The 17,019-nt window shown below is 43.8% G+C and overlaps 1 long non-coding RNA gene across 1 annotated transcript in view; it reads left to right on the top strand.

The window, feature by feature from the left end:
- The window catches only part of LOC118302949, a 35,348-nt gene that overhangs the window by 12,197 nt on the left and 6,132 nt on the right, over positions 1-17,019 (top strand). The window contains exon 2 of the long non-coding RNA XR_004790672.2: positions 6,099-6,208. This is a non-coding gene — a long non-coding RNA (uncharacterized LOC118302949). The remainder of the gene's footprint in view (positions 1-6,098; positions 6,209-17,019) is intronic.

Raw genomic sequence — 17,019 nt, 5'->3', positions numbered from 1 at the left:
ACAAAGAGATGTTCACAGTAAAGTGATTTTTTTTCTTTGACGTTCCACTCCATTAGCTCGGTTCCCACTGGAGCACTCTCATCTAATCCATATTTGTGCAGGGATACAATTTCCACTGTGCCAAAAAAGCAGTCTGCTAATGTATCCCAACTTGATAGAACTTTTTGGAGCAAAAAAAATTAAAAGATGACAAGTTTCTGAATTCTTGTATTTTGAGGTGGTCAGGCATCTGATCAGGATGCCTCCTGGGCGCCTTCCACTGGAGGCTTTCCAGGCACGTCTGATTGGTATGAGGCCCTGGTGTAGACCCAGAACCTACTGGAGAGACTATACAGATTAGCTCATCTGGCCTGAGAACCCCCGGGATCCCCCAGGAGTGATGGGAAAAAATTGCCCAGGCGATGGATATCTGAACTACACTGCTTAAAGGGCCCATATTATGCCCCCTTTTACACAAGTTACATTGGTTTTCAGGTGTGTGCACTACATGTCTTTGCCATTCCATGTCAAAACACCTCAAGGATCAAGCCACACAGCCCCCTCCTCTTTCTGTATAAACAGCCCTGTGAGACTATGGTCGATTCCAGCGCTTTCCTGCTCACTCCTCGCCCCCCTCCCTTCGTGTTCGCTCCACCTCGCTCCTCCCCGGGTCTGCTGCGCAACTACGGCGTTGCGCTGCCATGACAACAGTCGCACGTGACAAGGCACATACACGACGTAGAGACCCGGGGACGTAGAGATCCGGCCGGCCGCGAGTCTAGCTACAGAGTAAACATTATTATAACTTTTGGCCATGCCCGCGGTCGTCGTTCGCTTGCGGGGAGAAAATTATGGCGTAGACGCTATCTGTTTTTCCTCACTTCAAGGGGGGAAGTGCTGCTCAGGTTGGGGCCGTGGTTGCCCCAGTAGCAGGAGTCAACTTGACGCCCGGGCTGTGAATGGCTCGTTTACAAACCGTCTGCAAGATCAACCCAAACCACGAATCAACAACTCATTGTTTTCTTTTCATTCTTCGTGGGCAGGCAGACACCCCAGATAACCAAATATACGTGGAGGCAGGCTGAAAAGGTGCCTGGAGCATAATATGGGCCCTTTAACCTTCTCACTGACTAAAGGGCTCCAGGTTATCCCCAGGCTTTTGAGTGAGTCCTTGGTTTTGGGCATGGGCTGGGCTCCGCTGGCAACACTCACCAACACTTATACGTTTCTCAAAAACGCTGTGCCACAAAGTTACCACAAAGCTACCCATGGGAGATCCCTCTCCTCCAAGGTTGGGTGTGGCGCTGGAGAAAGTGGGTGCATTCTGTTTCTAATCAGATGCAGGGCCTATTTACTGAACAGTCAAACACTTCAGTGAGGCCTTAAGAGGAGCAAGCTGTTACCTCAGGAATATGTCGTCTTTTACCCTGATTTCTGCGCTTCAAAAGCTTTGCTTTTGATTGTTTGTTTTGCCTGTCATGTCGCACTGCTTTTTCCAGCGTCGGCTCCAGATTGTACAACTGCGCAGCCAGACGTAACTCCTCTCCACTCTCCTGTCCCTGCCTCTCTGCCTGTATCTGGTCCTCATTTCAGACCGTATAATTTCCCTGCTGCTTGTATCTGTGGGACTTTTTTTGGGGTGAATTTCGGCCTCTTCTGCCAGGATTATTTTTGGCCGGGGCGGCCACAGCGGCAAGCATCTGTTTGCCTGCCACTCATGTCACGTCTTTGTGGCCCCTTTGTGATCAGTTCTTCCATGAGGTTAGGCATAGACCTCAGACTAACCCTGCACAGGACATACGTATTTGTATGAGCAAGCCATCAAAAAAGGTGGATCTGGAATTTAACTGTTGAAGTTAATTATTGTTAAAGCAACATTTTTGACAGATGGTGTCCTGCTAGAGATGGTGAACCAGACTCACGATGAATTTTCGAATGCAGGGACTATGCAGAGTGTGTTTCCGGTGTTAGTCAGTGTCCTTCATGGCCTCCTCTTGTTTTGGCTCTTCTGCAGTCAGACCTTCTGGAAAGGCCTGATGATCCATCTCAAATTCTCAAACAGCCTCTGTAATATCAGTCATACTGAGTTGGCGTGAACAGGAGAGTTTATATGGCTCAGCAGTGACTATCTGACCTCAGATTATATGCTCAAGAAAAGAATCTTGGTCTCTTTCTCTCTTGTCAAGAGGAAGAGGGCAATTCTCTTCCAACATATCTTTACACTGTATCTTTCACAAGTAAACTGTGAACAACGCTTATTTACAGTTTGCTTATCCCGACACATAAACAGTGTTGGCTGGGTTGCGTCAGGCCAGTTCTGATAGTTATTCGATAGTCAAAACCCACTTCACGCTGTGATTGGCCAGCTCTGTGAGTGTCAGAAGGGAGCCAAGGACTGCACATCTCACTCCAGCTCTCTTTTTTCATATACAACTATTTGTGGCACTTGTCATGAGTATACAATCGAGTACTGTTGGTACATCTTCCAGCTCCCTGTGACAGCAGGCTTTTCACTCAGCCTTTGAGTCAGTCTGGATCAGGTAGAAAGACTTTTGATCCCCAAGTGATTGGACAAGACGTTGTATGTTCACTACGTCAGAACTTATTCGGCAAAGTTATTTCCACTAAAACGTTTTTCGCAAAAGGCACCTTAAGCGACCATATGAACCTTTTTCGAATTAGCCTTTTCCATCAACTTTTTCTAATACGATATGTCAAAATATGCAGAACAATACGGGTGATGGAAACATAGCTAGTGGAACTGCAAATTGTTCTATTTTTGTCTACAATGCACGATCCATTCAACTGGAAAAAGTTTTTCACAAGTACACTTACTCATCCATTTGCGCCCTGCTCTGTTGTTAAACGTCTTGGGTTTCACATGATGTGGCCATAATGACATAAATGATGCATTTCGCGAAAAACCCTTTATTTAAAGAGTTGGAACATCTAGAGAATATTTAGAAAAAAGGAAATGACAGCTATAATTATCTCACACCTCGCCGCTGGCAAGAAAAAGTAGATAAATACATATCCAACGGCTGTGTGTGTGTGTGTGTGTGTGTGTGTGTTGGGAATCCCCTACTTTCACTTTGAAGTCAAGGCGATCATTACATGAAAAGGGAGATGTCATCAGTTGTCAGCCAGGTGCCAGGAGTCAGAGGAGCGCCACAGAGATGGTTTCCTATCCCATCAGCACCTGGGATTTCGGTCTTTGATGACGTCAAGTGGGCCCGTGCCATCGGAGGCGCTAACTGCCCAGTGTGTGTGTGTGTGTGTGTGTGTGTAGGACGGACTATTTTTGAAATACACCTCCGTGCTTTAAAGTCACGGTGAAATGTGCGTGAAGTACCCGTCATACACACCCCACCTCAGACACACACACACACACACACACAGATACAACACGGTTTTAATTTCTGTCCTGTTGTCCTCAGTGTCTTGGGGGTCTTTCCTGGGAAGACACTCGGGCTTTCAGTAACAGAAAATCAAAGGGATGTGTGAAGAACACTCCTTGTTCTCAAGAGTGTACGAGTCTGCCCCCGTATTGATCTGGCCAGTTTCGAATAACCATGTGAAGAGGAATCTTAGTGGAGCACATATTTCTGACAGTCCCACCTGGCTGTGCGCATTTATTCGTCCCATAAAGCACTTTGTAACACTGTTTTGACAGGAGGTCGATTGGTAAAAGGTTAATATCATAAAAGTTAGAAGAGTAAATCGATGGCAGGTCATTTGAAGTGTAAACATTGCTGTTAACCGTTAACTCAGCTCAGAGTCGTCAAGGTCCATTTTCGTTTTAAGGAACTGAACATAAAACTAACACAGGACAATCCTCAAGTGTGTTGAATCTGTAGCAACTGGACTTGGTTTCACTTCTCATCCAAGAGGTGAAATGTCTTCAAGAATCTACAACCAAGTCCAGTTACACCCTAGAGGATAACTATGACCTGGATGAACGAGACTCTCCACAGACATCACAGGATTTTGTGTCTTTTTGTCCACGTTGCAATTTAAAAGAACCACTTGAAGCTGCACTAATCAACGTTTATATTAAATACCAGGATTAAATGACTATGTGTTATGACAATTATCATAGGACTGATCATAGGCTTGGGACTATGGAGCATTTTAGCTCATTGTTTCGGTTAAAAGCCCCCCAAATGTACTGTTTCACTCTCAGCTAAATGCAAATATGCACACACACTCTTTCAGCCACGCTGTTGCAGCTGGAAAGTATAAAACTTGTGCAGCACTCTTCTTAACACGATTACAAAGTGCATAAACAAGGACATCAGACACAGTCATGAATTCATACCGTAAACAGTAAAAGAGGTAAACTGTGCAATTTTTAAGTAAAGTGAGCAAAGCAGCTGGTAGATATTTCAGAAGGCAACAGTCGCAGTCACGTGTTGCCGTCGTCACTTCCTGAGCGTTTGATTTGGGACGATGGTACCATGTCCAAGTTCAAGCTCTATTACCAGTGAGTGTGCAGTGGACACAGTGTTAGGCTGCTATGTGTGAGTGTGCCAACTGAAGTTTACAATCTGAGAGACAACAGATATAATTCAGTAAAACAGAAAGTGAGGTGTTTTTATTACTTAGGCTGTTTTCAGACATGAACTGAACTCGAATTGCGTCCGGACATTTTTCCGAGTTTGCCATTCACATATCGCAGCAGGAGATTGTCCCAAGTCAGAAGCGTTCACGATGGCAGGATAACCTCCGAGGAGTCTGGGTAGACCAGGCAGGAGGCAGGAAGTGATGACGACTACGCCACTGCAGAAAGCAGTGTTTTTGTTTACAGTCATCTACACACCAACTCGCTCGCTGTGAATCCTCCAGAGACTTTCCTGCTGTGTATTCTCACATGGGTTCACTTGGACATTCTCCGGATATTTGACTAGGGGCCTGGCAGTAAAGGTTCCGGTGCAATGTCCAAAAAAACAACATCTGCGGACATTTGCGTTCACTCCAGAGTAGTTTGGGACAATTGTCTGCACTTCAGTCGATGTCTGGAAGCAGCTTAAGTGAATTATCCATATTTACTGCTACAGCTGAGTATATTTCTACACATTTACTTAAGGACTACAAGAAGGATGCATTCATGTCTAATAAAAACAAAGAACAACTTTAACAATCTCGATTTCGATTTCGATTTCTGACTGAGTTTTGTCCAGCAGCCAAGTATAGGAAGTATCCAAATGTTGTGTTGACAGGAGCTAGGCAGAAAGACGATTGAACGACATATTAATGTGCTGTTTTATTTCCATTAGATACGGTCTGCTGGGGGGGTGGGGGTCACACACACACACACACACACACACAAGGCAGTAATCTAAGGAATCAGCCTACAGCCATTTAACCACAGCAGAGAGTCATTTCACGTACACTGACAGAAAGCGGTTATGCTTTTAAACTGGCCTATATTTGAATAAGTTGAGTTGGGGTGAGGAGTGTTGAGTGTGACACTGGGTGTTGATTGACATTATTGTCCTTGAACGTACAACAGCACCTGAGAAGCTGAAAAGAAGAAAAGAAAAGAAAGTATAAAAAAACATTTTGTACACTCGATAGGAACATGCTTTAAAATGATAAAATTAAAATTAAATAGTTAATCATGGTCAGTTAAATGATCAATCAAAAATAATGTTGGCACAGATGCAAAATAATGTATTATTTTAATATGATCTACGATTCAGTAGGTCATTCTTAAAGCAAGGTATTAAGATACAATATGGAGTTGGGGAATACCATTTTATTCTAGTCTTGACTTAAATCCCACCTTAAAACCCTTTTTATTTAGATTGTCTTTTAATACTTAGCACTGTAACACTTTCCTTTATATGTACCTGATTTTATTGTTTGTTTTATTCTATTTTATGTTATTTCTTGATGTAAAGCACTTTGGATACCTGGTGGTTGCTGTAAAGCACTACATAAATAAATGTTGATTGATTGAGTGTTTGTCAGATAGTTCAACACCTGTCCCACGTAGAAATGTTCTGCACAGGTTAAGGCCAGATATGGAGATGTGACTTACTGAGCCAGGTTTGACCTTCTCTCTTCAGCTCCTTCTTTCATTCTTCACATGGCTACATTTGTCATTTTTTTTGTAGTGACCCAAAGCCATTGGAGGTGCGACCGTCTGAAGATTCCCACCCTTATCCCCACTTGTATGGTTCATTCAAAAGACGCTTCGACCTTAGAACCCGACCCTTCACCACAGGTATCAACATTTTTTTTCATCCGGATGTAGTTGGATGACATGCTGTATCGGGTAATTTGTTTCAAGCACAAAAATGAGCCACTGAAGATGCTTGCTCACTGATGCAAATGTCACCGTGTCATCTCACGACTGTCAGCCACACAATAGTCCCATGTAACAGAAGTATGGTTGTGCATTAGCGGCATCATTTCAGCCCTACAGTGGTGTTGGCTTCTTTTAAACCTTGTCTTTAGGAGGCCGTGGGTGGGTGGGTGGGCTAAAAGACAGTAAAACTTACAGCCCGAGGTCATGAATACATTATACAGTAGACAAAACAGATGTGAAAGGCTTGTGAGATTCTGCTCAGCCCCAAAATCGTCATGAAAATCCAAAAACAATCAGTATCAATCAACAAGGGCACAATATAGATGACATTTAAACCCCTTTCACACCAAAATAACCGTGTATACCCGGGTTTTTTAAACGCAGGTCAACCCACTAAAAATCACCAATTGGCTACTTTCACACTGCAAGCAGACCAGGATCTGATGATCCCCAGCAGGAAAATAGTGTAGTGATAGGAGCGAACGAAGACGGATGGAATTTGTGGCTGAGATGGCAAAGAGTCGCAGAAGTTAGCGACGGAGGAGAGGAGCCTTCATTGTCTCCGTCATCTTGCAAATTAGTCTATTGCAGAGTCATTTGACCCGCGACTGAATGCCGATTAAATGTTTTCAGACTGCAGAAAATGCCAGATGTTAGCGGGTTTAAAAGCCATTGTGAAAGGGGCTTTAGAGAAAACTGGATAAAACACATGTAAACAATGTGTTTTCAAAACTACTGCAATAAATCCTCACCAACTCAACTCATACCAACTCATGTTTTCTGCCACCACTCTCTCTCACAAGAGCATCGGGCCAACAATCGAGTCAGCGAAGAGAAGGAGGACGACTAGGCTGAAAGGTATAAGGCGTGCCAGTGAGAGAAAAAAACCCAAGCAGCTGTCAACCCCCTCCCCTAATTCGCTCTCCGATGAATATAGGAAGCCTTTAGTAAAACCCTCATTGGACCAAAATATTTACAAGGCTGACTTGTAGGCGTAATCCTTTGATACCTTCATGTTCCGCAAGAAGAGGGCAAGTCTGAGCGGGAGGTATGAAGGAGGCACAACCAGCTGCAGACTCGCTGAGGGAAGTTTGTCCCCGAGAGACAAGGTCGATGTGGGACATTTGATTGTTGATCGATCAGGCAGTAAAAGGCTCACGACCTGTCCTGTGTACTCCATGTACGTCTAAAGAGAACGTCCAAACTTGTGTGTGTGTGTGTGTGTGTGTGTGTGTGTGTGTGTGTGTAATGTAAGTGGAGCAGCATTACCTCACCTCGCTTCCCGCCGGAACCGCAGGTAAAGAATAACAGAGGGCGTTTGTTTTGTGTCACACGGCGCCCTGGCGGCTGCAGATATCTGCTTAATGGCTTTGCACAGACAAAAGAGTCACAGGCGTCGGGTGACAGGCGATAATGTTTTCGGCAAAAAAAAAAAACTCCATGTCAGCACTATTCCATTCATATCTAGGTCTTTTCAGGGTCTCTTGAGGAGATGGCTCTCCTCGTTTCCTGTTGAGAATTCTTCAGGTTACAGGGCAACACTGTGTCAGTGAGCGCCGCTTTCAACAACTTTGTTTGTGGGAAGGAAACTTTGTGCACAAAAGTAATTGACATCCTTTAAAGAGGATAGAGAAAATAAAGTTATTGGCCCGAGTTAGTAAAGTGTGTCATTAGTCTGTCAGTCATGAAGATGTTTACTCCGACAATAGCCAGTCGTCTTGATGAAGTGTCTTTTGAAAAGTATAGGTTAATCTCACGCTGATATTTTGTCAGAAAATTGTCTGGAACACTGACAGGTGGATTACAGTATGTGGTAGGAGCGATTTTGAAATCTTCAATATATAAACCTCTGTAGCCTTCCTGCTGTTCTTTGTAAAAGGTGAAACGACAACATTTTTAACAAGCACTTTTCAAGCCAACAGGAAAAAAAAAACTACTAACACGGTTGAAAGAGAAACAAGTACCAAAATGGATGCATCAACTAGCCATTAACTGCATCAAACACATTATTAAAGAAAGATCGCATGACAGTAACAAGTCAAGCGGCGAAGTTGCTTTGAAAATCACATGACAGGCATTTGATGCATGATGAGGGCCCCCACAAAAAGTCCCACCAGGCACCAGCCGAGCGCAAACTGCCGTAGAGCGCTGGACACGATTGGATAGCGAAGAGAATCTATCACTCAGCAGACTAAAGAGATTCTCAGGTATCACTTTTCGTGAGTTTGGCAAGGCTTTAATGTCAGCAAATATTGGTCAGACATTGGACCGTGGTGCAGAGACTTCCAAAGGGATTTCTGCGTTACACTCTTTCTGTTTGGCAACTGCACATCAAGTCCTCGAGCGTTTTGTTTTGAAGTCCTTCTGCTCCCCCCCGTGTTAAACAAGGCAACAATTCACAGACTAGAGAGACATTATATGAGCCACTGATATTTATTACTGTAGACTGAAACTTGAGATAAGGCTGTTGAATCTAGCACGAGATGAATCAATGGCAAGATCAGCAAAGGAAAGGAGGGAAAGCTAAGCAGACTGGTGGAAGACAGAGGTGGTGAACAGTTAGTGGAGTTGTCAGTTACAACTCAGCAAGATACTGTACGTTAGCAGCCAAACCTCTTTCATCATCTCTTGTTGTGTATACTAACATGTTTCACAGACAAGGGACGTTTTATAACAGCAATAATCTCAAGTGAGACCAATCAGCGGAAACTGTGATGTTTGAAATATTATCTGAACAAGGCAAGGACCTTTAAACTTGTGCTGGAGAAACAAAGCAGATGAATGTCGAACCACGGCCCGTACGAACCACACGGGCCACTGTCCTCCTACACAACACTAGCCTGGGACACAGACGGATTCTAGGAGCTCATATCAATTTGCTCAGCCGATCCCTCTCCATTGAGAAGTGTTTGGACCGGCAGAAAACTTGCTGTTCCAATCACAACCAATTATATATAATGGGCAGGCGGAAGCAATTTTTGGAAACAACCAAGGCTGCCGCTGATGAACGAGCATTTGACTTAAAGTTAGGGATGTCCCGATCCCATGTTTTAGATATGTATCGGGGCAATATTGGCCGAAATGACTGGATCTGATATCGGAAGAAATAACAAGTAAAATCCGATCCAATACATAACAGTAAACATTCCAAATAAATGCCTTTTTACATATCTACTAAGCCTTGAACGACATTCCGGCATCATATTTTTAAGTTCATTTATTATTATTTAATTAACATTTTACAGTTCAATTTGTTTTTTGCTTTTTTGAAGGGTGCTGACCATACATTTTTTTGCCAAAAGTTCTGTGAGAAATAAAACAACAGTATTCCATAAGTCAGTCATGTTGCTGGCTATGTATGTGTGTATTCCTTTAGGGGAGTTGATTATTCCTTTCACAGTTGAGTATGAGGTTTAAGGTGACTAGGTTAAGCATCCCAAGTGCATCCTGAACAATGCATTATTAATATTTTATTTTACGAGTGGGAAAAAGATTGTATCAGATCACTATCAGATTGGTATCGGCAGATACTCAAGGTTGGAGGATCGGTATTGGATTGGACACCAAAAAAGTGGTATCGTCCCATCCCTACCGAAGATACCCAATATTTTCAAATGTCTCCCACAAAAATGGCAACACTGGTTCCGAGACATTGTAGGATCATCATGAAACGTAGCTGAACAGACATAGCATGATTTGACTGCGTCCGTCGGTAATGCCTCTTGGAAATCTAAAAAATTAACCGAGAGGTACCAGACTAAAACATATTTGAGTATTAGGCCTGGCTACGGCAGGCTAACACCACACTGTGTTTATTTTAGTGGGAATTTTGGTGAAAGCCTTCTTCTTGGACTTGTGCCTGTCTTTGGAGAACAGACGCCTGCACTCGAAGATGACATGCTTGGCAAGGATGGTCATGAAAAAGGTGTTTCTTGAGTATTAAAACAAAATGTTCACACACCTTGACAAGCATATTGCGAATGCCCCACAGGCCACTTTTCCATTTTTTCTTTTAATCTATACACTGATGTTCCCTTGCTTCTTAACACCACAGTATATGGGAATTATATGGGAGTTGGCAAAAGTTTTTATAACAGGGCTAGAGCAGACAGTACTACAAAAGGTATGTAATATAAGGGTGAGTGACTATTATTTATATGACAACAGAGCTCTGAAAATAGCAAATTATCTGGTAAATTGCAGGCGCACCAAAAGCTTGCGAATGATTTAATGTTTGTTTAGGGGGGGAATTACTTTGCTGCCGCCCAGAACCGATGCCCTCTGCTACATATCTCCCCATGGAGTCTAAATGCCTAAGACTCAATATTTCTCATCACATATCATTCTGTTAAACCTGTAATAAATGTCCTTTCTTCATTCACTTGTCTCTCCTGATTGATATATATATATATATATATATATATATATATATATATATATATATATATATATATATATACATATATACACAGTAGCAGATAGTTTTTATGTCCTCTTTATTTGATATTTTTAAGTCTTTTAGTCGAATTCTCTACATGTAGGGGGTTTAAACAGAAAAAAAGTGGAATAATGAGAGGTTACCGAGTCTGAAAATACAGTGAGACAAAGAGGGGGATGACGATGCAGCAGCTAAAACGGAATGAGTGAGAACGTCTGCCTCAGTGAGTCACTTCAGAGCTGATGGGATAATGAGGTCCGGCCAGGAGCCTCAGCCATGCGGTTCTGTTTTCCGCTGCGGTACAAACACAACGTGACAACTGGCAGCGCTCATCGCTCTCCATCTGGGATGCCCCGCCTGCCAATGTCCGTCTCGTCTGCCCTCCCACTCCCCAGCACGGCCCACCCCGAACCCATCTCAGTCATCCCATGGCCCACTGTCTGTTGGCTCGCCATCAGTGCAGGAACAGTGGCTTGGCTCCCACATACTTGGATTTCCCATAGACAGTCCCGGTTTGCCCCTCAACACCCCCCCCCCCCCCCCCCCTCACCCTACCCTCCTCCCGCCAGGTCCGGCCCACTCACTTCCTGGGGGGACGTGACAGAGTGCAGGTCCGTAACTATGCTGTCATGTCATGGTAAAATAGGCTAATTGCTGCTTACTATGGCTTTATTTATGCAATTCATCATTGATATGATTGCTGCCGCTTGGCCCAGGAAAGAACTGATGTGAACTGTGATGAGCATTGACAAATATATTTCATGATCCACCTTATATAAAAGTACATGCCATGATGCCAACTCTTAGCACACATCACTTAGCAACATCTGTCCTTGGTTCTCCGTAGAGTATCTGGAGAACATTTTTGAAATCTTTTTTTGATCTGTAATCTGTTGCAGAGTCTCAAATTAATAGCTGACTCGGTTCAATAATGCGTTTGAAAGTTCTCTGAAGTCGTATATATAACGATGTCCCTAATTACTCAGAATGCTGACTAATCTTTGGACTGAAGCGGAAACCAGAGCAGCCAGAGGAGACACATGCAGACGTGGGGAAACATACGAACTCCATACAGGAGGCCCCAACAACAAAAATGGCAACCAATTGGACACTGTGCCACGTTAACAATGGTGTTCAGTGTAATGGGTTTGTCAAGAGTTTGCTCTGTCAAAAGTGTACTCTACCTCCTACCTAGGACATCCTTTGATATTCGCCAGGCCCCTCGCAGCCCTGAGGAGGAGTTTAGAGGATTAGAAAATGCCTTGATGGATGGACTGATGGATTACCAATTATGGATTACTTGTACCAATTTCTTTTTATATCAGAAAACAAACACTCCCATGCAAAAACAACACAATGGTGTCACCACAAAACTGCTAGCTTCGAAAAGCAAAGTGGGATTCAAAATGGGCTGTGTAAGCTTTTCAGGTTTGCAGCAGTGGGGATTTAGATAAAATGACTCTTTTTTAGACAAAGTCTCTATTTACCAGTCAGTGTATATTATTTCAAAACCCCAGAAAGGATCATTACATCCTGAAAATAGATATAACGTGTTGATTTTGGTTATATTTCTTCTGTGCGGACCTTTATCCATGCAGTTATCTATAGAGTATATTTTGCAGGACTAAAAGTTGTATGAATGCAGTGATACAAGGACACTATGGATGAGTCATGCCCCACCAGTCATGGGGAAGTAGACATCTGTATGTCTGTGGACCCACATTGATATTTTCTGAATTGCAGCCTTCAAAGCACAAACTCAGCAGTAACACTTAACTTCTCAGTACCCAGAGAAGAGAAGCTGTGTCCCCTCACCACGTTCCAGATGATGCACGTCGCCTCAAGCCTCCGTCTGTGCCAGTGGTCAGCAGCCACAACCTCTCACCTCCCCCGGAGAGAGCAACAGACAGACAGACACAGAGACGGATGGATGACCCAAAATTACAGCTCGACTGGCGTTTTAAGGATAAACATCTCTGGTAAAAATACACCAAAAAAGAAAACCAGGGGCAGGAAAACCAGAAGGTTCACCAGGGCGCAGCGGGGGGAAGGCACGTCGGCCCACTTTATTTAGAACCCGTCTTTTCCAGGGATAATCTCATCTTCTGACGACTGCACATGGATCTCAATTTGTGGCTTCCAAGACGGGCGGAGGGTGGAAGGGCCACCCTTTGATGTATTTATAAGTATGTGTTGCTTGTTTGTCAAAAATGCACCACAGAGTAGAAGGGGAAGCAGAGAGCAGGAGAGAACTTTGAACCAAAGGGAGGTTTTTTTTTTATGTTAAACAGTGTCTTATTGGTGAAGACAATCATAGATTTAGAATTGTAAACAATTAGGGTCAAATCTTGAACCTCTTTTAAAAAGTAGTTCAACGGGAGGATATCTTCGGGTATGGTGAAAAGCTAAAATTGCCCATCTCTATGTTCCTGACATGTCCGACAGAACTATTTTTAATCCCTCAAGTCTTTCATGCTTCACTTGAAACGGTGTCAGATCGGATTCCATTCAAACAAATATTATTCTCTGATGGTTGAGACCAAAAGTCAAACGAGCTGAGGTGTGAAGTCCAATGACCTCACTGACCCTTTTCTATCTGAACTTGGACCCTTGTTGTACTTTGTCAGTCCTGGGCCCCCTCCAAGGGCCCCATTGTCTGGGGGCAGAATCTGGAAACCCTCCCCTGTCTCTAGCCCCCACGGCTTGACAATGGGCAAAGACAAACCCCTGACACCCTGTCCTCCAAGAGGACAGCACTGGATTATTGCCGGCGATGTTGACTTTTCTATCTCCTCTCGTCTCACTGGTGTGTGTATGTATGTATGTGTGTGTGTGCGTGTGTTTGTGTGTGCGTAAGCCAATTTAGCTTTTTCAATGAAAAGAAAAACACAGAAGGAAATACAGCGAGAGAGACTAGAGGACAAAAGATGGAGGGCCTCAATGATGAAGTGACCTGAAGAGAGGGGAGATCATTTCAAATGGGATTACGGGTTTTTTTCACACACACACACACACACACACACACACACACACACACACACACACACACACACACAAGCTTCATTGTCACTGACCCTACTCAACCTATACAATACGGGGCAGGATATTGCTGCACCACGCAGTCTTTTCACTATGTGGTCTCGAGCCTGCTGACTTAACAAAAGCTAAAGCTCAAGGATTTTCAGGGTTGGCAAGCACTGAAGGTTCTCTTGAAGTCAGACACAGAGCAAAAGGGGATTCAGCGGACAATTCTCTGTCCACTTCTCAAATAAACTGAGGTCAACTGAAAACCCCTCAACAGGTGCACATTGTCGGTGGCATTATTTGCCGACAGGTTTGAAGAAGAAAAAAATATGTCATACTCACATCTTCTTCATCCTCTGTCAGAAGCCCCATGCAGGCAACAAGTGATCTTCATCCTCCGCTTTATATGCTTGCTTTGGTTTTGTGGGCAGAGTTGATTCCTGTGGGCATTAAAATCCGATGAGTTTGTTTTTTGTGTTGCATGAGACAATGAAATGCTGTTTCCCAGTGTATGTCAATGAAAAACGATGGCGTGCTGTCAGGACAAGTAAGGCGAGCAGTGCCTGACCAGTTAGAGCTAAAAAATAGACATCAGTGAGAGTGATACCAATGTGGAAAAACTTCCAATTTGGGACAACTCTTGTTTAACCATTTTTTGGGGGGACATTTGCACATGGACATTGTGGATAATCCTGGGATTTTTGATGGGTGACTAGCTACAGACAAGTGAATCTGACTCAGCTTTACCGCCTGCATAATTCCACACATGCAGATGTGTGTGGGAACCTGTATTTAGTCTTTTTTTCCTACGCGTTAAGAGGCCGCTGTAGCAAGAAAAAGAGCAGATGACACTGTTATCTCGTAGTTTTCTTATTAATCACCTTGGTCCAACACTTGGGGCCTGGGACTGCAGTTGGTTCTTCAGCTCTGCTCGTCATGGAACTCCTCTTCAGTATAACACAACCCCTCAACATCAATCAAGGGGCAGCCATGCATTGTTTTTTATCCCAAGGAATCTTAGTCACTAGATTTCATTTTTTTCTTAATCAAACACAGTAACACATGACGAACGGCAATACATCATTCACCTTGTGTCACATCTTGTGACATTAATGAGGTCACACAAGTTGGAAGGTGCAGGGACACGCAGCTCCTGTGGTCGGACAGTGCGCTATGCTCGAGCTTGGCGGTGACTTGAAAGGGCCAATGGTACAGTGCTGACTTGTGCAGGGTGGACGAGCTGTTCACAAATGACCAACCTGAATCAAAGGCTTGTGTGGCAAGGAAACAAAGCGCCAACTGTTAGCCTACGAACGGCATTGTAAACAATGTAGACCGGTATATTTTCCATTTGGCTCCGCATGGTTGAGTCCTAATGGAAAGACTACAGTGCCGACTTTGTCGTTAGCTGACTTTGGTTGCATATAAGGTCTGAATGGGATGTTTGTAGCGCACCTTTATTCAGTCAGTCATCCACAGGCAGTGTTCCCACAAACCCGATAGCCACAGTACCTGCCACTCTGGTCGTCAGCTGGTAGAGATTCAATGCACTGCATATTTCCCTGCTTGCTGATACGACGCATGCCAGCAAGACTGAATTGAGTGTGGCCATAAAAATTAAAAATTAAAAATTCTTGCACCATGATACTGTAAGAATAAGCTTTTGTCCAATTGAGAAAAGTCTTTGTTTAAAATCCTGGGGCTTAAAATATGGAAGTGAAGTCTAATGGGGTCAGCCAAAAGTAGCATATTGAAGAGACAACAAAGGAAGTTAATTCTAAGGTGAGTGTTTTGTAAAATTAAAAAAAAGAAGAAGAAGTTGTGTGGATGTTTGGGATGGGTCTTGACTTCCACCCTTTCATACCGCTGTTTAAATCCCAATTACAGTGAAATAAGTACGAGGTCGCCCACTGAGAACCTGCTCAACGCCCGAGGATTGTGTGAACCTAAGTGAACAAACTGAAGAAGTTCAGTTTTCTCTCTTTTGATCCTCTACCCCTTCTTAGGCCATGTTCAAACTGTGTCAATGTAGTCGCAAAACATATATCTTACTGGTCTCCCTTTGCCACTTTTTACATTTTCTACCATTGTATCCCTGTACTACCCCACCCTTAATCAATGGTTTCAAAAGTCATATGATACAATACATGTATCGAATCTCTGTGCGACTGTGGAAGTGTGTCTACACAACCCGGTACGAACCCACGTGATTTAAAAAGTAATACAATCGCCGCAAACCCGAAAAGGACTGATCGTCACTGGATGCCGAGAGACGGCAGAAGCTGAAGAAATGTGCCCGAGAGATAAAACAGCTGTTCGCGAGGACAAATGCGACCATTTTCATATTCATCACTTTAGCACATCAGATTGCTGCTCAAATACACATCCCATGTAAACACTTCACCTAAAATCTCAGACCTGAATGTAAAAAGCTTCGGGGGCCACTGCCTGACAGAGGCGTCCAGCAAAGGAGTTCACAGCTTTGTCCAACAAAACTGTTAAATTCTGAATCATGCACATCCTGTTTTAACTGCTGAAAGCGAGTTGAGAACACAGACATGCTCATTGCTACATTTGTGCCGTTTCCACCGCTGGAGGAAGATCAGATAAGGTAAAGACGTTCACCTATTAAAACATCCGAAACTGCTATTGTGGACAAAAATCTTTATGTCTCCATTGCGGCGATTGTTAAACGAGAAAAGGGTCTGTCCTCTCTGTGCCTCCGCTGAAGAGCCCATCTGAAAGTCACGCTTTAGAGTGAGAGAAATGTGTCTTTTTTTCTCACCAGTAAATCACTGCGCCGCTCTCAGCCAAGACAGCTGTGAAAGCACACTTAACAGATGAGTTCTCAATTAAAACGCCATGGCCAGTTCACTCCCCGTTTAACACCAGCGCCGAGGCACCAAAAGACTCATGAATGTTAAAACACGCGCTTAGATCGCCCAGTTGACCCCGTTTCATCTAGTCCATTACTCTGCCACTTGCCCTCCCTCGTCAACGAGGAGTGCGTGGACGTAAAATCCGACGCGTTTACAGTCCGATTTAAGGGGAATTCAGAAGACCTGCGCTGGGTTTTTGCTCAGGAGAAACATTGAGGATGCAGGGATTTACCACATTTTGTGGGAGATTCCGTCTATCCGGCGGTTTGGGCTGAGTGTGATTTAATATCGGTATCAAAGAGACGGAGAACTGAGGCTCATTCATACGCACGGCGGCCAAGTGGGCTAAGGAAAGCAGAGGTCCCCTTGATAATCTTTCATACGGC

The sequence above is a fragment of the Scophthalmus maximus genome, chromosome 4 (assembly GCF_022379125.1).
Source record: "Scophthalmus maximus strain ysfricsl-2021 chromosome 4, ASM2237912v1, whole genome shotgun sequence".
Classification (NCBI taxonomy): domain Eukaryota; kingdom Metazoa; phylum Chordata; class Actinopteri; order Pleuronectiformes; family Scophthalmidae; genus Scophthalmus; species Scophthalmus maximus.
The sequence above is the reverse complement of the archived record's forward strand: the minus strand, read 5'-3'. Positions and strand labels throughout refer to the sequence as shown.